Source organism: Nannobrachium achirus (genome assembly GCF_963921795.1).
Source record: "Nannobrachium achirus genome assembly, chromosome: 10".
Taxonomy (NCBI): Eukaryota; Metazoa; Chordata; class Actinopteri; order Myctophiformes; family Myctophidae; genus Nannobrachium; species Nannobrachium achirus.
Window position 1 is genome coordinate 12,232,639 of NC_137819.1, and position 13,954 is coordinate 12,246,592.

Sequence of the window (13,954 nt, forward strand, 5' to 3'; positions counted from 1 at the left end):
TCATATGACTGTATTCTACCAACATGCTGCTCTGAAAGAACACTGCAAAAACTTTAAGTCTGGACTAATCTACACACCCCTCTGTGGTTGCAGTTGCTAGCACACAGGCCTGTCACTTTCCCAGCCACCATTATAAATGAGAATGTGTTTATAATGATTTGCCTGATAAAAAAAAGCAAAAATAAATATAATAAATACAATACAAAATAAATTTAAAAATATGCTAAGTTTTATAGGATCTAAGTGTGTGTATGGTGACCATATTTAAAAACATGTCAACCTATTTGAACCTATAGGTCATTCTAAAGCTACAGAATCACTTTAAAATGTGCCATAAAGGGATTCCGTGAAGTGGTAATTTACACAAATATGTGTTACAATCTCATGTGGATTAACCATAAGCAGTAAATGTCAATTTATTGGCAACCATATTGGATAGATAGATACCTTTATTATCCCAAGGGGGAAATTGTGCCGCCATAAATCAAAGTTTTACAGAATCAGCAAAGTGATCTAGTCCAAAGCGTAGGCCCAGTTGCAATGCAGCCATTATAAAAACTGGTGGCCATCTCGAAAATGGAGGAATTACGTGTGGCCAGATGTTGATTATCAATTAGGGTAGTCTAAATGTGATCTGTGCCAAATGTCATGCTTGTATCTCCAACTGTGGATTAACTATGAGCAGCTGTACATTTCTGTAATGGATCTGCTGCCATATTGGAAAATATGCCGCCATATTGAAACCTAATGTAATTTTTTATCGTCTCGAAGAGCTATGCAACATACTAACAGACAGGCGCTTAAACCTATTGGTTTCCGAGTTATCGCACTTTGAAAAATCTAAGATTGCATTGTCGAAAAAAAGTAGGGTTCCAGGGGTCACACAGCAATGTGTCACACATCCACACGTTTGTCTCGATGAGCTATACAACATACCAAAAGATAGGCACTATCTGAAATTTAAGACTTAAAATTGATGTTTTGATGCCTTACTATATGTAGTGATACGCGGAAGCGGGGATTGAACCCGGGACTCCCACTCGCCAGTCCAACGCACAACCAGTCGTGCTAATAGGGCTGAGCCCGATTAGCAGGGCTGTTGTCGCTGGTTCATGGCTGGGTGCTACATTCACCCCCCTGGTCTTTTGGAGCGCGCCCTCGCGCTTCACACATCACCGCCGCACACGACCTGGCACTGTTCCCTCACGCGAGGACATCACGCTCCTCATCCTGCCGACAACGCCAGATGTAGTGATACGCGGAAGCGGGGATTGAACCCGGGACTCCCACTCGCCAGTCCAACGCACAACCAGTCGTGCTAATAGGGCTGAGCCTGATTAGCAGGGCTGTTGTCGCTGGTTCATGGCTGGGTGCTACATATAGTTTTATGTAATTTTGGGGGTTTTGAAGACAATCTGAAAATATGAATTAATTTCATATCCACGCGTTCGTCTCTAAGAGCTATACAACGTACTAAAAGACAGGCGCTTAAAACCTATTGGTTTCCGAGTTATTGCACTTTGAAAAATCTAGGATTAGATTTAGAATTAAGGAGAACATTTCTAAGACATTTTAAGTGTGCCTGCAGCTAGCTAAGTGTGTGCAACCTTTTGTAGCGGTTGGTGTTAGCATTAGCATTTGTTAGCATTAGGATTTTTAGGTTTAGCATTTGTTAGCATTAGCATTTGTCGAAAAAACGTAGGGTTCCAGGGGTAGCACAGCAATGTGTCACACATCCACATCTTGAGTTTCGACAAAATATCAGGTTTTTATATTCTCTGTTCTAAATCTATAAATTGTGTTCTAGATCTGTTTTTTTTTAGATTATATGTGTTCTATATCTATAAATGCACAAATCTAGCACACATAATGTATAGCACATACAATTTATAGATGTAGATTATATAGGACCAGGGCAGAAGAAGAATTAGAATTAATGAAAAGGAAAGATCAAAACATGAATTAATACATTTGTACGACCAACCCCTCAAAACAACATTCCTGTAAGTGCAATCAGCAGGACACCGCAGGGAATTGAACCCCATCCTAGTAAACCAGGAGTGCCAGACCAGTGTCTTTTGCTTCTTGACATATTTACAGGTGGAGACAAACGTGACCCTGGGCGGCCAATACGTGTGGAGGAGGATTGATTGATTGAAGACTTTATTAGAAGTTTGCATAGGAAAAGGTACAGTTTCATGACGGTACAGTTCACTGGTACAAGGTCTACTATAAGGAGATCCATGAAAAGACTAAGCTTATTTCCACTGGAAACCATTAAAGTATCTCATATAACATTGAATGACAGACAAATAGAACACAGTACTATGCAGTAGATATGTAAAGAAAAACAAAACAAAAAAACAGTAAGTCTAAACAAACAGTAAGTATATACAAAGAAGGGGCAGGGGAGGGTAGGGTTGGGCTAGGTTCGTTTTTTTACCAGTTGCGAACGGCTGCTGTCTGTAAGTGGTTTTTCAGGGCAATTTTAAAGGATGCTAGTGATCCACACTCCTTTATGGCCTTCGGTAAGGCTTTTCACATTTTGGTGGTATAGCAGAAAAGAGTTTGACCCTTTGTTGGTTTTTACTCTGGGTTGGAAGTGATCTGTGGCGCTGCCTCTGGTGTTGTAATTATGGACATCCTTAATGTTTATAAAGTATTTTGACAGGTACTTGGGTATCATAGTGGTGTAGTGTATCTTGTACACCAGGCCCATTGCAAGTTGCTGTACTCTGTCATCTACTCTGAGCCACCCCACTCTTAACTGGTGAGTAGCGGTGAGGTGAGTCTGATAGGAAAGGTTAAGCAGGACCCTAATTAGTTTATTTTGGGCTGTTTGGAGTTTAGTTTTAAGGGCTTGTGGGGCGTCACGATACCATACGTGAACTCTGTAGTCAAAGAGGGGCTGGATTATTGCACCAGCTATGGTCTTCAGTGTGTTGAAGTCATCTTTTCACTGGAAAGATTAGCTTCAAGGATACATCCTAAGTAAGAGATTTCGTTTTTTCGTGTTATGACCTTGTCACCCACTTTGATTGTGAAGTTATCGACTTTTTTGAGGTTATGATTTGATCCAAAGAGGATGGACTCAGTTTTTCCCAAGTGAATTGATAATTTGTTGTCGTTAAGCCATGTGCAGATCTTACTTAGTTCAGAGTTAAGTGCCTTTTCAACCTGCAAGTGGTCCTTGCCCGAGACTAGGAGAGCCGAGTCATCCGCGAACAGGAACAGGTTGCAGTCGCAAGCAGATGCCATGTCGTTCACGTATATTAGGAACAACAGAGGCCCCAGTATGCTACCTTGAGGAACACCACAGCTTACTGGGGGGGGGGGGGACAGGGTACCGTTAATCTCCACCACCTGTTCCCTCCCCACCAGGTAAGATTGCATCCAACTCACTGCTGCGCTGTCAAGACCAATGGCTTTTAGTTTCTCAATCAGAATAGAATGATTTACGGTGTCAAATGCCTTCTGGAGGTCCATCATGACCATGCCGCTATATTTGCAGTCATCCGCTTCGTGTTTGATTTGGTCAGTCAAATAGAGAAGGCATGTGTCAGTGGAATGAGATTTTCTGAATCCAGATTAGAACTCGTAAATCAGATCACGTTAAATGTCTGAGAATACACATTAACATGAATCCTACACAACAATGATGACAGTGCTGTCAAACAAGTCTATGAAATCCATCAGAATGGATCCATGCCGGGATAGCAGGTAAACAATGAACTTAGCATCAGTCTAAATAACATGCCTTCTGAATTACAATTTTAACATTGTGGTCAAGAAAAACAAGCCTAGTAACAAAAACACAAGAATGGCCAGCATATAATGTACATCTGCATGGTCGTCATATCTAGGTCAGCATCAATCAAGCACAATGTGGAAGGGACACTCTTTCTCCTTCAGGCTAGTTTGTTAGTCCAGTGGTTCTCAACCGCGACCCCCAAAATATGAACTGGGGATCACCCACCCTGACACTTGGAATTCTAGGAGTTGAGGCATTACATTTAGTTTGACTTGGTTCCACAGATATTAAAGGAGCTATAGTCAACCTTTTCTTGAAAAACGGATGCTAAAATAAAAATAATGTTTTGAAATTTTATAAAAAAAACTAGAAATACTGTTCCTTCGAAACAGTGTGGGCTCGCTTCCAACCCAACAAATAGGATACTTTAAAGGAAAATTCCAGAATAAAACATATTAATCCTTAATCAGCCTTTTATCACGTCTGTACATACCTGGTATGATGGATTTTTATCATAGTCCTTCCAGTTTTTACTTCTCCTGGACTCCTCAGATCTCTCTCCCACAGCCAAAACGGCGGTCAATTGAGGTCCTCCAAAAGCGCTAATTTTCACCGCTGCAAAGTTACTTTTTTCTTCATAAATCTGCTATTTATAGTTCCAAGAGAGCCAGTAATCCACTGTTTTATCGCGGGTTGAGGGAAATGGCCGTTGTTGACATGATCCCAATAGTACTCACAGAAGAAGAATGAAGTCTCGCGTCTCGCGTGATTACCGCGTTTCCTTTAGCTTTTTCTTTAGCGCAAAAGAAAGCTTTCTCCTGGAGTTATTACAGCCAGTATGTACACAACAAGGCATCGCAGCATTGCAAGCATTGCAGAATGTCTTGAGGAAAATACGATTATTTTGTGATTATATTGTAGCCTACATTGTTTACAAATAATAATACACGTCAAAGTTATTTTATAAGTAATTCCATAAATAAATAATAAATAAAATCGAAGAAATGTATTGAGGAAAAAATAAAATAAATAAAGGTAATAGAATTACCTTATGACTACAGGAAGTCCGTTAAAATGCTTTGTTATGAATCCTTCTCAGTCATATTACTAGATTCTAGCAATCAATAGACTAACTAGATTATATTCTTCTGCTTTCTTATTTTTTATATATATACCACGATGCCTTGTTGTGTACATACTGGCTGTAATAACTCCAGGAGAAAGCTTTCTTTTGCGCTAAAGAAAAAGCTAAAGGAAACGCGGTAATCACGCGAGACGCGAGACTTCATTCTTCTTCTGTGAGTACTATTGGGATCATGTCAACAACGGCCATTTCCCTCAACCCGCGATAAAACAGTGGATTACTGGCTCTCTTGGAACTATAAATAGCAGATTTATGAAGAAAAAAGTAACTTTGCAGCGGTGAAAATTAGCGCTTTTGGAGGACCTCAATTGACCGCCGTTTTGGCTGTGGGAGAGAGATCTGAGGAGTCCAGGAGAAGTAAAAACTGGAAGGACTATGATAAAAATCCATCATACCAGGTATGTACAGACGTGATAAAAGGCTGATTAAGGATTAATATGTTTTATTCTGGAATTTTCCTTTAAGGTACTGTAAGGTTAAACAGTTAAACTTTTATCAACTGTACTGTACTGTACTGTACTGTACTGTAACTTACTGTACTTTACTGTACTCTACTGTACTGTACCTTACTGTACTTTACTGTACTCTACTGTAACTTACTGTACTTTACTGTACTCTACTGTAACTTACTGTACTTTACTGTACTTTACTGTACCTTACTGTACTGTACCTTACTGTACTGTACTGTACCTTACTGTACTATACTGTACTGTACTCTACTGTACCGTACTGTACCTTACTGTACTGTACTCTACTGTACCTTACTATACTGTACTTTACTGTACTCTACTGTACTTTACTGTACTCTACTGTACTTTAATGTACTCCACTGTACCGTACTGTACTTTATTCTACTTTACTGTACTTTATTGTACTTTACTGTACTCTACTGTACTCTACTGTACCTTACTGTATTGTTTTGTACTTTACTGTACCTTACTGTACTTTACTGTACTCTACTGTAACTTACTGTACTTTACTGTACTCTACTGTACTGTACCTTACTGTACTTTACTGTACTCTACTGTACCTTACTGTACTGTACCTTACTGTACTGTACTTTACTGTACTCTACTGTACCTTACTGTAATGTACCTTACTGTACTATACTATACTGTACTCTACTGTACCATACTGTACCTTACCTTACTGTACTGTACTCTACAGTACCTTACTATACTGTACTTTACTGTACTCTACTGTACTTTACTGTACTCCACTGTACCTTACTGTACTTTATTGTACTTTACTGTACTTTATTGTACTTTACTGTACCTTACTGTACTTTACTGTACTCTACTGAACCTTACTGTACCTTTACTGTACTACTGAACCTTACTGTACATATTCTATGTGTTCTAGAGGTGTATATTGAGTGCATATACTGTAGGTTAACAATCCCAGATCACATCTGTCCTCCACTATGTCTATAACCAAGGCGTTCTTCTATGTGGCCACTCCAGACTGAGGAGTGGAGCATGACTTTTATTGTGTTTGTGGATCTGATTTGAAAATGCATTGGTTGTGATATCTCCCTGAAAAACAACAAAAACCACTAATACGGCTGATTGTCCCTGCGGGTTCTAGGATATATACTGTAAATCCCATTGCCCGGGATCCTAAAACCTTATTCTTTTTAAATAAATTTCTAAAACACTACAAAACATGTCTCAAAGACAAATACAAGCAAACGTCTCCACAGTAACACAGTAACAGTTGGTGTGTGTGTGTGTGTGTGTGTGTGTGTGTGTGTGTGTGTGTGTGTGTGTGTGTGTGTGTGTGTGTGTGTGTGTGAGCGTGCGTGCGTGCGTGCGTGCGTGCGTGTGCACATTGTAGATCAACTTCATAGCAGTATTAAGTGGTCCATCTATGTTTTTTATTAATAATAAAATCTGCAAAGTAACAAGTAACTGAGGCTGTCAAATGCTGTATTTATAGTAGAGTATATGTAACAAAAATGGAAAGTAGAGTAAAAGTACCTCAAAATTGTACTGTAGGTGCAAGTACTTGTATATACTTGAGTAAATGTACTTGGTTACTTTGCAGCACCACAGAACAGCCAATGACAGACGGGCCTTTAATCACAGCTGTCTCAATCAGTAGAGTGGAGAGGGACATTTATAGATATTTGTAGTTTTAACTCAGAATATATACATCACAAAGCTTAGATATTTGGATCAAATCAGAGAGCAGACCTGTGTGAACGCAATGATATAGATAGCATATCTGAAGTGTGAACACTGCAGCCACAGCGCCTTAACATAAACATGGGTCTATTATCCTTCTCTCCACTCTGTCCCCACTCACTAAACCCATTGGAAATGCATTGGGTGCTTAAAGTTAAACATTTTTATTTTTTTATATTTATACTACAAAACATTTCAAAACCAAGAATACAAGCACACGTGTCCTCAGTAAGCTGAACACATAAAAATTTGAATGGTGTTGAAAGGTGTAAGCGTTTAAGAGATGAATCGCGCCAAAGTTTTGAGGAGATACTGACTAGTATAGTATATAAATAACTAGAAAATTTGCAATTTGGGAAATTGCGAGTGTGGTTGCCATACCCGCCCCGGCGCGAGCGGCGGGTACGCGCCTCTGGGACCCCGAGGAAAACGCGGGGGTTCGAGGGAGAGGACGTCGGGACGGATACCGTCGGGGCCGTGCGACGCGCGATTCGAAAAGGCGCCGTTGGGATCCTGCGTTCTTGATGTAAGGATATGTTTTTTTGTCTTTAAGAAATAGGCTCCTCCCACGAGTTTGGCCAGGCGATTGCGTTGTCGCGTCGCATCCGAGATCGCTTGTGTTTCGTTTTGAGAGGGTTGTTCCCCCTGAAAAACGCGCTTTGGCATGAAACGGTTACGTTTTGCGCGTTTGTGGCGCCCCCTAAGGGTCGAAGTGGAAATGCTTTTGGGGATTTGTTGAATATCCCACCCGCAACTTGTGGTTAAAATTTGGTGTTGACTGGATGTTTCGTTCGTGATTTATGGCTATTTTGTGCGAAACGGGCCCCTCCCGCTAACTTTGGAAGCCTGTTACGGACGAACGGTATGGACTATCGAAATATCGCTTGAATATGTTTATCGCATGGGTCCAGAGATCTTGTGTCCCGATTTTTGTGACATTTGGAGAAAATATGTGGGAAAAGGAGCAAAAAGTGTGTTTTGAAGAAAATTCAAAATGGCGGAAAATCTATCCTGACGCAAATGGGCGGGGCCTATATGGGGAGATGCGTCATGACCCAAGGAATCCAGGGAAAAAAAAAAATAATTTTCTGACCTACGGTTCAAGAGTTACAGGCCAAAACGTAAAGTGGGCTTTTATAGCGCCACCATGAGGCCGACTGACGATATTATTTTTTATTTAATCCTTGATATCATTATGAATCTCCTCTCCAAGTTTTGAAACTGTAGCCCCTATGGTTTGTGAGAGAAAAATTATTGAATGTGAGTTTTTGCGATTCCCATTATAAGTCAATGGGGAAAATTAATTCACTAATAAATTAATATCAATTAAACGATACAACCTTTCTCTTAGCAAAATACACGCACACGATTCCCGATGAAGCCGGTCGATTTGACATATGGCGCGAGTGTGTGGCGCAAAAACTGTGGGCGAAGAAAGCCGTCAAACTTTTGGTTACATGACAATAAAGTTTCCCTAGAACTATAGTGTGTTGCCCTGTAAGGGCAACCACACTAATGAAGATAACATACGTGTGCTCGCCTTCCAGGCGAGCCCACAATAAGCTTCATATATGTGTTTCTATTAAAAAATGACCGCAAAAAGCGTAAAATAATGATAAAATAATCATTTTGGCCATTGTCAGACCGACACTTTGTTTACATTCTAGTCTATAGACTAGGATGTAAACAAAGTGTCGGCCCTACAATGAAAAAGTTGACTATAGCTCCTTTAAATATTGTGAAAATAGCATATCGACAAGCTCAAAACGTTGAGCGTGTCAGCGTGGAGTATTAGGCGGGAGGAGTAGGACGAAGACTATATACCTCTAGTTATCAACTGGCATAATACAAGTGATCTTGTAGATCAGTTATTTTCACAATATTACATTTAGCGGACTGAGTGAGGCAGCTCGCTCCCTACTGGGACGCGAACCCCAGCCCCCCCACTCAGCAGATTAGGAAGCAACCCGCAACGCCAAGAAGGCTAGCTCGGTAGCCCCGTTGGCGGAGCGAGTTACGGCCTGATCTCTTGCAGGGTCGTTACACTATTTATCTGTGGAAGTTGGCACCGAGTCCATACAAGTCTAACTGACAGTGTAATAGTAGGATAAGATATGATACTAGCAGACTGTGACCAGAATAACTTACTGGCCGCTTGACCGCAGATCTTGTTTTGCGCTGCAAACTGACCACATGTGCTGTGTGTGTGTGTGTGTGTGTGTGCGGCCATGGGTTTCTCCTTGTATGACTCTGTATGAAATGTTGCCAGATCTTGTATGAATATAAGCAACCAGCTGTATGAAAACAAGGCCAAACTTTCATGACAAGGACCCCTTGTCATGAAAGCAAGGACCCCTTGTCATGAAAGCCCCCAAATTATGGGCCCCCAAATTCTGGGCCCTGGGTACAAGTATTCACTCACATTTTGTGCTTTAACTATTGAAAAATAGCAGATCTACAAGCTCACAGCGCTGCACTCGGTGCCGCACTGTGAGCTTGTAGATCTGCTATTTTTGACAAAATCGTGAAAAGTTGTGCAAGTCTTCTGAATATTTCAAATCCTACTTTTCTTTTTTTGAAAAAAATAAATAGTTTCTATGTCAGTGCTGCTCAGACCTTTTTCATGTGAAAGACCCCCAATGGTGGCCACGGACCCTCATCTCAAAATATTTAGTTCCAGGGACCCCCTAGAAGCAAAGTCTGAATTACAAATGTTCGCTTAAAAAATATATTCAAAGATTTGCACACATTTTCACAACGTTTTTCAAAAATAGCAGATCTACAAGCTCGCAGCGCTGTGAGCTTATATATCTGCTATTTTTCAATAGCTAAAGCATAAAATAATTCCAGGCCCCTCCACCTTGGGCCCTAGTAACTCAGTCCCACTTTCCCCCCCTTGTGAGGCCCTGCACTGTTGCCATCTGCCTGCTCGGTGATCCGCAGATGGCAACAGTGCAGAGCAGCTCCTATCTAATTCCCAATGTCTGCTCTTGTGTCAAGCACATAAAAACAAACAAAAAAAACACCTTTTTGTTATTTTATGAAAATGGCCCTACAGGCCTACACTAAAAACGTGATTTTCACTACAATAAATAAAATGATAACAAAGCCTATCCTTACCAAATACAATTATTTTGTAGTGTTTTTTTACAAGTTTAATCCATTATTTTGCATTGTGTTTTATGAGTTTTTCTTCTTTTTCTGTATAGTAGGCCTACTGTTTTTTATTTGTCTGTCATGCTATGTTATACGTTTAAAAAAATGACCCAAATTGCTTGACAAAGGCTTTTTTTTTCGTAGCCGGCGACACGTAAATACAAATAAATAAATAAACACTTTGTCCAATCGTCCTATATGCAAAGTAGCCTACTCGATCTGTTCTATCCGCCGGTCTTTCAATGTTATATTCGTCCTTTATCCTATGCAAAGTAGCCTACTCTGTTCTATCCGTCTGTCGTTCAATCTATATGAGATACAAAACTCCCCAGCAGTAAGGGTGCGTCAACCTTATTGGTCGCAACCATAGAGTTATAAGAATAGAGAGGACACGGACACCGGATATCCCAACCCGTCCACTAACTGATATTCTCAGAGCAGCAGCAGAGCAGCAGCAGAGCAGCAGCGCTCTTACAGAGGCTTTTAACCCATAAAGGCTTTTAACGACTGCTCTAGCTTTTTAGCATCTTTTATATTTTTTATTTTTATAACATCTTGTTTGGAGTATAAAGCGCAACAGCCCTAGCCCAGAGGCCATGGATTGACAACCTAGGATGACTCAGGAGGATGACTCATCTCTAATGTGCACACTGAACGCCGTTCCAACTCAGCAGGTCCAGTTTTCTGGGCCTCGTTGGTAAGTCTCGCTCCAGCTCGACCCTCAGTGTGCACTGCCCTGGCTCTCGAGGTTTAAGGCCTACATTGGTTCTGTTGCTAGACACATCTCGTCCTGTCATATTCTGCTTTTACTGGCCACAGTTTCTTTCCTCCCTCCCCAGCCACCACCATCATGCCAACAACACTCACCGTACCATCTGGCTGCGGCGGCTGTCATCGCCTCTCGCAGAGAGTGTCGGAGCTGGAGGGCCGAATCTCACAACTGCACCAGATACAGGACAGCGAAACGTTTCTGGACCACATGTTCAGCAAATGTCAAGACGCTGTTGAATCAATTCTCAATCCCGATTCACCCGATGAGGAGATTTCAGTAAGCCCATATGTAGCTGGCCCCACCACGGCGGGTGAGCTGGACGCGACAGTCCCCGCTGAGCCGGAGAGGCTGCCCCTGCGGGTTCCTGTCGTGAGGGGAGCGTTGGACGCGACAGTCCCCGCTGAGCCAGAGAGGCTGCCCCTCCGGGTTCCTGTCGTGAGGGGAGAGTTGGACGCGACAGTCCCTGCTGAGGCGGGGAGGCCGCCCCTGCCTGCTCCAGTCGCCCCACGGCTGGATGCCTCTGTGCGGTGGGACCTCGATGGTGTTTGTCCCAGGCTGAATCCTACTTCCAGTTCCACTCCGGTCCCCTGGACCAAAGTTGTCCGCCCAAAACACGGAAAAAATCACAATAAATTCAATCAGAGCTCCACTCGACCCCATTTCACTTTACCCCAAGCAACCCCGCTCGCCACCAACAACACTTTTTCCGTCCTAGACATTAATGAATTCCCCCCACTGATTCAACGCCCCCCAGTCACTCTCCACGGCACCCCCCGAGCCGTTCCAAGCTCCCCCAGGAAAAAATCCAGGCTGCCGGCCTCCAGCCTGAGGAATGAACGCCACAAACAATTAAAACTGGCTGTCCAACGCCGGGCGGAGAGTCCCATCTCTCAACTGCCGTCGCTGATGCGACTCTCTGTAGCCCCCCCACACAAACAGAGCAGCGATGGTCCGTCTGGATCGCCCCCCATGGCACCCTCTGCCGTGTCCGTTAAATCGCCCGCTCCACGGCTCCATCTTCCATCCATCATTGGAGACTCTTTAATAAAACGGGTCCAAATCGCAAATGCCATTGTACACTGTTTCCCTGGGTTAACCACGGCTAAACTCCTTGAAAAAGTTCCCGAAATCCTGGCCTCTCTTCCGTCGTCAGTCAGCAAAATAATTTTTCATACAGGGGCCAATGATCACTTATCTGAAGTAGCGAGGATAAGCTTTAAACGCCTCTTCGACTTATTAAGTGACTGTGGGAAAACGGTCTATATCTCCGGTCCCTTGCCCACCATGCCCTACCACGGGAATGTTCGTTTCAGTAGGCTACTTTCACTGCACTATTGGCTCCAATCCACATGTCCCTCTCATAATATAATTTTCATTTCAAGCTTCTTTTTGTTTTGGGACCGCCCCACTTATTATATGTCTGACGGCCTGCACCTAAGCAGATATGGGTCTCAAATGCTCGCATTTAATTTGCGACGCGCTGCGGCTGTACAGCCACAGCAGCCACTGCATTGACTGTCTGTTTCACTTTCACTTCCAAATGAGTCTGACCAGTATGTTTACATAGCGGATACAATTAGTTCCGGTTATTCCCGATTTACTTCCGGTTCACAGCAAATTCTCGCCCAACACCATGCTTGCTCCCCCTCATGGCCAGGTGGTCTTGTAAAGCCTGACACCCTCACTCCCACTACATTTCACCAGCATTCACAACCTGTAATAGCTATTTCTGCCAGTCAAGTCACCAACCCATCCTACATCCCAACATTAATTCGCTTTAGACATCCAAATTTGGATGTTCCCTGCTACAACCGTGGCATTGGTCACACCAATCTCCGTGCTTTAAAGCGTGCCCCATCCCGTCCTAGCCCAGTGGTTAACCTTAATATGGTCCTGTTCAACACTAGATCACTTACAGGCAAATCTTTTATTTTAAATGACCTGTTCACTTCGCGTCACTTGGATTTTATGTTTTTAACAGAAACCTGGTCCCATGCTGGCGATTGTGTGTCTTATTCTGAACTGCTTCCCCCTGGCTGCACTTTTTTCAGCTCCCCACGCACTACTGGTGGTACTGGTGGGGGCACAGCCTCAGTATTCAAAGATACCTACAAATGCCATCTGATCCAATCCGAAGTTAGCTACCCCAGTTTCGAACTGCAGTGTTTTGAATTAAACCTGTCTTCCCCTGTTTTTTGTGCAGTAATATACCGGCCCCCAAAATATAACAAGGACTTCATAAATGATTTTAGTGACTTCCTCTCTGGAATTATGGTGAAATATGACTATGTACTTCTATCTGGTGATTTTAACGTGCATGTATGCTGTGAGTCCAAACCCTTAGTCAAGGATTTCTTAAATCTTTTGGATGGTTTTAACCTCACTCAGTCTGTCAATGTTCCGACTCACAAATTGGGCCATACATTGGACCTTGTTTTGTCCTATGGACTTTCCGTTTCCCCCATTACACTGTCCCCTATATCCTCAACCATTTCTGATCATATTCCTGTCTTATTTACGGTTTCAATTCCATGTGCAGAGCCTATTTCATCTGCTCCCACACGCCGCTCACGTGCAATCAACTCCTCAACCCCATCACGATTCTCCGCCATTTTTAATGATTCACCGATGCACATTCTTAATGATATTGGTGATCTCAGCGCAGAATCAATAATTACTAGCTTTAACCTTACGTGTACTGACATTTTGAATTCTGTTGCTCCTCTCAGAACTACACGCACTAAGGTACTTTATGAGCCATGGCTCAATGATACAACTCGAGCTCTTAGACAAGCGTGTAGGCAAGCAGAGAGAAAGTGGCAAAAAGATAGACTGCATGTCTCATTAGAGATCCTACGGGTCTGTCTTACTGAGTATCAGGAAGCGGTCAAACATGCAAAAACTGAACACATTTCCACCATAGTATCAACAAATTGCCATAAACC